The sequence below is a fragment of the Pteropus vampyrus genome, unplaced genomic scaffold (genome assembly GCF_000151845.1).
Source record: "Pteropus vampyrus isolate Shadow unplaced genomic scaffold, Pvam_2.0 Scaffold69, whole genome shotgun sequence".
In the NCBI taxonomy this organism is placed as follows: Eukaryota; Metazoa; Chordata; class Mammalia; order Chiroptera; family Pteropodidae; genus Pteropus; species Pteropus vampyrus.
Window position 1 is genome coordinate 2,533,301 of NW_011888850.1, and position 9,090 is coordinate 2,542,390.

The window sequence follows — 9,090 nt, forward strand, 5'->3', positions numbered from 1 at the left end:
TAGCCCTGATTTTAAAAGTGCATTGTTTTCATTGGTCCAAAAGAGGTGGCGCTTTTACCCTGTCTGGTCCCCAGCGTTTCTGTACCATTGTGCTGTGTTTATTACTATTAGAGTGAATACTGCCCATAGACCTGAAAAGTGCGGAGAGCAGGTTTACTTAGGATAAGAAACATGACTTCAGAAATGATTTAGCATTTTGGGTAAGGTCATTTGTAACTCCATAAGGTAAAAGCCTTATCAGGTTTGAGTGACAAGTGAAAGGCTCATGCATCAGAGAAATGGCTGACTTCAGTGATGGACAGCCTCTGGATCCATGCCTGTTCCAGGCCTCTGTCAGGCTGCCACCATTTTCCTCTTGCTGTCCTAGAGGTAGGATAGGCCAAGACTGACAAAGAAGCTTGAACGGGCAGTTGTTAAAATGTCACCCCCTCACACCAAAATCTAAATGGCTTAATTTACCATACTGTGTTTTAATGAATGAGAGTGAAAGAGTGAAGAGGTTGTGGTTTCTAATCAAACAGAGTAATGCTTTAGTTACTGAAATGCTAATGGCTTAATTGGGAGGGAAACAGAAGTTAATTAGCTCAAAAAGCTATGTTAAGAAGAAACTAAAAACATCTTTGTCGCAATTAGATCTGGTTTGTGGTAAAAGGAGGTATAAATAGAAGTTAAAGGGTCAGGAGTAAATATTTTAAAAATTGATCTCTTTATAACCAGTGACTATTTCAGTTTTATAATAAATACAACCTTTGCATTTCATTGCAGATATTTTAACATAGAATATTGCTGGTTCTTAGTGGGCACTAATTTGTTTTGTTTAAGTACTCTGCCTTTCCTTAAGGATGCACTGATTCCCTGATGCTAATAATTCTTAACTCATAGCTAGACTCAGGCTGCAAAAGTGATGTTTGCTTTTGCCTCTCATAAACTGTTGAATTGAGGTGATTGTACATTATTTAAAAAATTTAAAGTGTTAACTGAGCCTTAAGTGTACAGTATATTGTACAGTATAAAAACAAGAGAATCTTAAAGACTTTTTGTTATTGTGGTGGTGGTGATTTTTTTTGGTTTAAGAATTTAAAATGTTAAGTACTAATGTGGAGCATTTTCTGCCCTCTAGTGGTTAAAAGTGATTTTGCCGTATTGGTTACATTTCAGTGCTGTAAATTATAAGGAGAAAGCTACATATTTTAAAAGCAGTTTGAAAATTATGTAGGTGCATTGCTATACCTAATTAGTATTGTTGCAGATTTCAAGAGAGATAAACAATAGTTTTATGTTTTATTGACCAGAATATACCAATGCCTGAAATTCTGGCAACAAGTAAAATAAACATAATTCTTCAGCATTAAAATAATATTTCTCTACCTCTACAAAGAGAGTATTAATTTGACATTAATATTATTATAATTTAATTTTACTCCTGATTCTAAGAGTGATTTTCCTTTCATACTTTAGTTTCTATATTTAGGAAGAGAATAACGAGTGATAATACTTCCCATTTCCAAAGCTACGCATGAAATTAAATGTTACATTAGTGTTATATTATGAAAGGAACACTTCATGACATATGAAAAAAATATACTATTAGGAAGAATGTGATAAAGCACAGGAGTTTAAAGAAAAGTGCTATAAAATAGCATGTGAATGATTGTTGGCCATTTTTCGTTTCTCAGGAAAATGAAACTAACCAAACTCTTTGTTTCCATTACTGTTGTGAAGTAAATATCTCCTTGTACCCGACTGCTAGCAGAAACCTTTACTGTGCCAGGTATTTCTAGAGAAGCATTAGCTCTGCCTCCAGGTGAACGCAGTACATTATGAGCTGGCGAGATGATAAAGCAGTTCAGGAGAAAAAAGATCAGCAAAAATTATCCCCTTTCAAAACACGCTTAAAGGGAATATAGGGAAAATTTGGAAAATTTAATGTTCTAGTAAAAAATGTGACATTCTTAAATATATATACATATATTTAAGATACAGATATATATCTTAAAGCTGTCAGAGTCAGTGCATCTCTCAAAAGCATCAACCTTATTGTTGTCATAGGAATTTTTTTGGTAGGCAAAATAGCACTGAAGCTGCGGATATGGTTATTTAGGTATTAACAGTGTGAATATAATTAGAAAATAGTCTCAGACTATGTAATAAGGAAGTGAAATGTACTTAACGTCACTGAATTGTACTCTAATAATGGTTACAATGATAAATTTCATGTGATGTATATTTAACCACAGTAAAATAAAAAAATAAAAAAGACAAGTGAAATCTCCCCGATTTTTCAATACTTCTAACAACAGTGAATACAATGTGCAATACGTAATAAACATTTTAGGAACTCAGGGCCACTTAATAAATAGTAAGTTAAAATAAACATTGGATATAATAAAGAGGGACAAGTGTTCACCACATAGTTTCCCAGTTCAAGCCTGACTCCGAGCAACGAAGTGATTTTATTTTCCACAGGGCAGTTGGTAACGGACCTCCCCCTGGGTGAGAGGAAAGATAGGGCTACGACACCCCGATACACCTACACTTTATGTCGGCGGGGCCGGGGCTCCCTTCTGGTTTAATTCCTTCACTGCTTTGTTCCTATTCACGAACGAGATCTGTAACAGGTTGCAAACAACCCAGAGATTGACAGCCCAGTCCTGGTGGAAGCTTATCTGCTGCTGCCCTTTTCCTCACCACACTTGCCAGTGACCACATATTTCAGTGGTTCTCTTGACCAGTTCAGGTGTCCCACCGAAGCAGAAACTGATAGCTGAGTTTCAGCGTCAACAAAGCACTTTGCTAAGGTGGGGTTGGGAGGTGGGAATCGCTGGTTGTTTCTTTAGAGTCTAAGATAAAAGTGGTCCAGCGTTTGTTTATTCTGTGATGTTCTTACCCCTTCTAGTCATTTCTTACTGATAAGGTAGGAATCTCCATACAGACTCTTCAGGTAGATACTTTATTAAAGCTGTCCAGGAATCTATGGTCTTTTTCCTTTCCTTCCTTCCTTCCTTCCTTCCTTCCTTCCTTCCTTCCTTCCCTCCCACCCTCCCTCCCTCCCTCCCTCCCTCCTTCCCTCCTTCCCTCTTTATAAAATCTATGTAAAGGGTTCTAGAAACTCTTTAAAAAAAAAAAAAAAAAGCTTAATTCAACATATGTTTCCTGAATGCTTAAAATGCCCGAGGGCTGGATGGGAGGTGGTTGGGAGGTGGTGGACAAGATGATGGAAGGAGGAGGAGAGCACAGCCTCGATGCCAGACAGGCCTCGGTTGAGCCCATTCGTTAGCTTTGTTTCTTCAGAAAGTTCTTTCTGAGCTCAGTTCTCATGTATAAAGAGGAGCATAACAGAAACGGTTAAAACAGCATTAAATGTTAAAAACAGACGTAGTTATTGTAACAATAAACAGTCACTTATTATTCAGCTGGGGGAGGGGATAAAGAAGAGCAGGACAGTCTAGTGCAGTGGTTCTTACTTAGGGATGATTTTCTTGCCCGGGAACGTTCGGCAATGTCTGCAGACATTTTTAGTTGTCACATTTGCAGGATAGTATTACTGGCGTCGAGTGGGTAGAGGCTATGGTTGCTGTTAAATGTCTTGTGACGCACAGAATAGAATTATCAGCCACCCCCAACAAAGAATTATCCAAAATAGCAATAGTGTTGGCCTTGGCCAAGTGAAGGAAAAAAATTTAAAATATGTTATATATCTATTATGTAACAAGGAAGTGAGCTCGTAGAGGCTGGGCAGACCTCCTAGTTGTCCATCTAATACCCATGCTGTTTTCTCCATAATAATAGTGGTTGGGGCAAGGCGTCCAATGGAGAGACTACATTTCCCAGTTTAATGTGCCGACTGGGGAAGCCAGTGACGTGAAAGAGGAAGTTGTTGGATAGGGTTCTTCAATGGCCCTTCAGAAAAAGAGCACCCCTCGGGGATCGTTTCACAAACTATATAAATGTCGAACCAATGTACTGTATACTTGAAACCAATAATAAAATAAATACGTAAAGATGGGTTAGTATTACTGATATTTTCTTTTGCCTCAGGCTCCAATATGGTTCAGCAAAGCACTGTTAAATATAGCAAATCCTGTATTTATTTAAAATTTTGATTATTTTGTTCACCATAGATGTTTTGTGCAGTGATTTCAAAGCATGGCATTAAAATATTATTGTTCTTGAAAAAAAAAAAACCAAACAAACAAAAGAAAAAGAGCACCCCTTTGCCTTGCTCCTTTGTTTCGCTGCCTCTAAAGGGATGCGATGGCCTGCTGGGAGCCGTGGACTGAGGACAGCGGAGCAGAAAGATGGCCAGATTCTGGATCCTTGATGACTATTCCCAAACCAGCCCAGAACAGTGTCCTTCCATTCATTTTTATATGAGGGGGAAAAAAAAGTCATTCTTGGTGAAAGCAATGTTATGTAGGTTTCCTGTCAAATGCAGCTGCATTCAAATTTGACCTGGGTCTTAGAAGATTTTGAGATGAAGGAATTGGAATGAAGAAAGGTACAGAAATGAGAAAGTACGTGTTTCTAGGAATAACATGTAGTTTGATAAGTTCCGAAGGAGGAGTGTCATGTAAAGTCTGCAGGAAGATCTTTGGGGGGGTGGGGGGAGGAGGAAAACACACACATGAAGTAAGAGGGGACCCAATGCTCTCACCTTTCTTGCCTATTTCATTTTGTCGGTCACACTCAGGTGAACAGTGACCTTTCATTTTTCTTGCTGAGAAATTGGTGCCCGAGTCAGTCCATTTTTTATTCCTTTTTGTATTTCTCAAGGTCACTGCCATAGGATGATGTATGAAATGTGGACCCCAGAGCAACATGAAAGTCGCCTTCCATGAAAATCATCGACGTATAACACGTGTCATCCCCAGCTCCCACAGAGGCCCCTGCACCCCACTCGCATTTACAGGCTTCATTCAGGACCAGTCCAGTTGGAATTTCCTTGGGGAAGGGAAGCGTGGGCAGAGAGGAGGGGATACGGAATGGGATATTTTGGGGGACGTGCCTGATAAAGTACCCTGAGGAGAGGAGTACTTTACCACCTCAGTTCTATTTTATGCTGCTGTAAAAAGCCAGCATTTGGAGGAAGGCAGGGTTAAACCACTCGATTCTGATTGTTTTGGCATTATGTTCACCACATTTAAATGGCCAGTCAGATAGCAATATTCAATTATAATTTGAATTAGATAGTAATTTAAAATAATTCTAGAAATAAAAATCTTCTATTGCAGCGATTCTTGAAATTCACGGAATCGCAAACCCCCGTGAGAATTTAACACCAGTATTCCAAACTCTCCCTCCCCAGAAAAATGCACACGTATGTGTAATAATTTAGAAGAATTGCCATTTTTAGCAGCTATAAGCATTCTTTATAAGGAGAGATTCATCGGTGTTGCAAAGGATGTCAAAAGTGAAGTTTTAACCTAAATACCAAAATCTAATAGGTGTAAAATTTCAAAGCAAGGTCACCATTGGCAGACTTTTGGGAGGAAAGGCTTCAAAGTGCTTCTCCTAATCCTCACTTGCATCACTCACTTGGAGACTACAAAAGGATGAGATCTGGGTTCATGAGATTTCTTTGGAGAGCGTTGCTACCTTGCCGGGAGTGCCCCTTAGCCATGCCCAGGCGTGGGGGCAGGTAGGGGGGACATGGATTACTGTGTCCCTTACCGGGGAGGGGCTCCCGTAGGAAGAGGAAATGTGTTCCACGTGAAGCAAAGGACTGGGTTCTGACTCCAGGCCAAAAGGCTAAAGCAGTGGGAGGCAGAGGAGGATGGCGTCCAGGATGGGAGGCGAGTCTCGGGCGACCAGATAGAGACTTCGGGAAAGAGATTTGTGGAAGCCGTTTTGAGTCCTGTTGAACTCTCCCTCCCCAGAAAAATGCACACATATGTGTAATAATTTAGAAGAATTGCCATTTTTAGCAGCTATAAGCTAAAGAAGAGAAGTGGGCATGTGTGGAGTGGGTGCCTGTGCCCCCAGGTGAGGGCCGAGGCCAGCGTGAAGGTTGAAAGGTAACATGGGAGACAGAGCGGTTGCCGGGAGAAACCCTGGGAATGGCGAGCGGTACCATCTTCTCGGTCTGGAGAGTGAATTCGTCCGCTCTGGTGACTGTCCTATCCCCTTGCCCCTCATCTCACATGCTCTCCCGTCCCACTGGAATCCAACAAAGCAGGCACAGGTGAGACTGGAAGAGAGAGCAGACAGAAGTCGGCCACAGTCCTGCCCCTAACTCAGGGCTGACACGGGAACAGTGGAGCGTGAATGAATGAATGAATGAATGAGTGAATGAGTGAATGAATGAATGGCTGAACGCAGATTGAAATGTTGATCCCAGTGAAATGAAATTGAGACCATGTGCTTTTGACTTAGGCCAAAGGTCTGACATCACTTAAGAGCAGCAGTGAAGTTCATGGCATCTGGCCAGGTGTTCATCCAGGGCCAGGGGAAGATTGCTGCACGCCCCCTCCCTGTTCCTTACATTTAAAGGGGGCGGTGGGAGGCAAATTTCAACCACGTCTCACAAGTCGTACAGTTTTGTTTATACTCACTGTAGGATGTTAGCAGACCTCCCAGGCCTATGTGACAGGCTGGCCCTTGTGTTTCACAGAGGAAACTCTGATAAATATCGAGAGGGGGTGGATGTTGGGAGTGTGGACACAGGAGCCAGTAGCCCCAAGTTTGGGGGGAGCAGGACAGGCCTAGTGTAAAATAAAAATATGGGGCCCTTTGTTTAAAGTTATTAAGAATTTCAACACAGTGACATCAGGGCATTTAACCAAACTCGGGGCCCTGTGTGGCGACATGGGTCGCAAGCCCATGACGTCACCTTGAGGTGAGCAATAGAGGTCAGGAAAGGAGGGGACCTGTAGTGGCCGCGTCGGAGAGAGCTTGGAGAAGCGGCCTGTCTACCTGCGACTTTCTCAGTGAACTGCTGTGCAGCGTGACCCCCTCGGCACAATTCCACGCATCCTTGGTGCAACCGCAAGTCCTTTATGTGAATGGGTTTCTTGTGGGGGCTGGCGAAGGGCTGGCGAGGAGCTAAAACAGAGTAAGCCACGTAGAGAAGGGGACAGCTGACAGCTGTCCTAACATTTTCCATGAATTTCAAGTGTTTAGGTTAAAGAACCCATGTTATCCGATGAGAGATTTCCTTATGTCATAGTATCAAGAGACCAAGTGGCTTTTTGTTTATTTTAGTGCAGCAGGATGTTGTGTGATATTTTCTCTGTTGCTCAGAATTAGCAACTGAGGACCAAATCGGGAGGCACAGAGATGCTAAATACCTGACGTTATCATGAAAATCGTGGATGGTGAGGGGGCTACACCCCTTCAGGGTTCACAAAGAGGTGTCAGTTATACCAACCCCTGCCTTGTCCGCGCCCCTGCGGGCCATGTATGAGAGGTTGGCCAGGAGGGGGCCCGCCGCCCCTCACCCCAAAGCCAAGCAGAGAGGTTCCTAGAAAATCGCCGTGGAGAGTGGGGTCATGAAGACGGGACTGCAGGTTCATTTCTGACAGGCGGTTTGCTTAGACAGTGACTTATGTGACCGATGGTCCCTGCGCCTCCTAAGCAGGGCAGAGGGAGAGACACCTGGGGCAGCGGGGGGTTGGCTGAGGGGCAGGCCGCAGCCCTGCCCCTGGCATGGCAAGGGCATCTGCATTTTCTATGGATCAAGTGGATGCTGAGAAAGTAACTGGCCTGAACCTTGCTTGCTGGCAATGAGAGGCTGCGGAGGTACAGATGAGCTGAGGGTGGCTGGAAAAGATCAGGCGCACCCATGTCTCGTGGGTCAGTGTGAAGATCGCAGTAATGCTTCTGGAAGAACTCCCTTGTAGACACAGCAACATTATATAGAGAGGACGAAAGACCACTGTCGATCCCCACCCCCATCCCTCCTTTGCCCACCCCAACCCTGTAGGACATAGGAGAAGGGATTGTTTTCCAGCGGTCTACCATTTTCTCTGCCACCACCCTACCTCTGAGGTAAAGGAAGAAAGAGCCAGAGATGCTCCTAGCCCACTGCAGGGTCTTTCAGCCATCCGCGCAGCCGGCGATGGGGGAGGGGAAACTTTGCTTCGGTTGCGAAGTTGGCATCTTCAGCTGGACTTGACGGAGTTTTGTAATATTAAGAAGTGACTGAGGAAGTTATAGAGTGTGCAGGGTGTCGTTAAGGGGGTCTCTACCCACCAGGGAAAGGAGGTTCGACATGGTCCAGCTGGGGGCAGGACGAGTGAAAAATAACACCATTTCTGGTTCGTATCCCGCGGAGTCGAGACTGGTCCAGTACTATCGGATTAGGGTCTTCGTGTTCTTAAGGCTGAAGTCAGATAACTGTGCATTTGTGTTGTGCTCTACTGTGTTTGTAAATTGTTAGTTTCGGTGTAACCAGATTCTTTCTGTAAATCAAAAACTCGAAATATTAAATGAGGAGAAAAGAAATACACCAGAAGGCAAATTTCTAGATACAGGAGACACTTAAAGAGGTATCTAAGAGTTGCCTTTAAAAAAAAAAATCCCTCTTTTAAAAAAATTTCAGTCTATTGTAGATTTACTAACAAATGGATGTATAAAAGCATGTTTGTAAGTGATTTGTTATTCATGTTCATTTATTTGTCAACTATGTTATTCTGTTAATTTGTCATCATAATATTTGTTAAGCTACTCTTCCATTTAATTTTTTACTCTAGTGTAACTATGTCCATGATTTTTACATAGAACAGTGATATGGCTTTCTGTCTGTCTGCCTCTCTCTCTCTCTCTCTTGCTTTCTCTCTCTCTCTCTCTCTTTCCCTCCCTTCACCCTTCCCCTCCCCTCCCGCTCCTCCTCTCCTCATTACCAGAGGCTTCTTAAGTATTTGCAATGCTCTTTTTATTTAGACAAAAATTATTTCACCTTTACATTATAATATTCTTTAAATTTTAAATAACTTCGAAGATACCAGCTGTACTGATAAGAAAAATTGTTGCCAGTGATGGCCCATGAGAAGAGTGTAGTGACTCTTCCTTCACTGCTGTCTTCACTGTAGAGTTGTTTTCAGATTACAGGTCACGGCTTCATCTTGTCTTTAGGGACAAGCTCCAGATCTT

General features: G+C 42.6%; 1 long non-coding RNA gene across 1 annotated transcript in view; it reads left to right on the top strand.

Moving 5' to 3' along the window:
- The window catches only part of LOC111740865, a 21,303-nt gene extending 20,052 nt beyond the window's left edge, over positions 1 to 1,251 (top strand). The window contains exon 3 of the long non-coding RNA XR_002780784.1: positions 669 to 1,251. This is a non-coding gene — a long non-coding RNA (uncharacterized LOC111740865). The remainder of the gene's footprint in view (positions 1 to 668) is intronic.
- Positions 1,252 to 9,090: the final 7,839 nt, after the last annotated feature.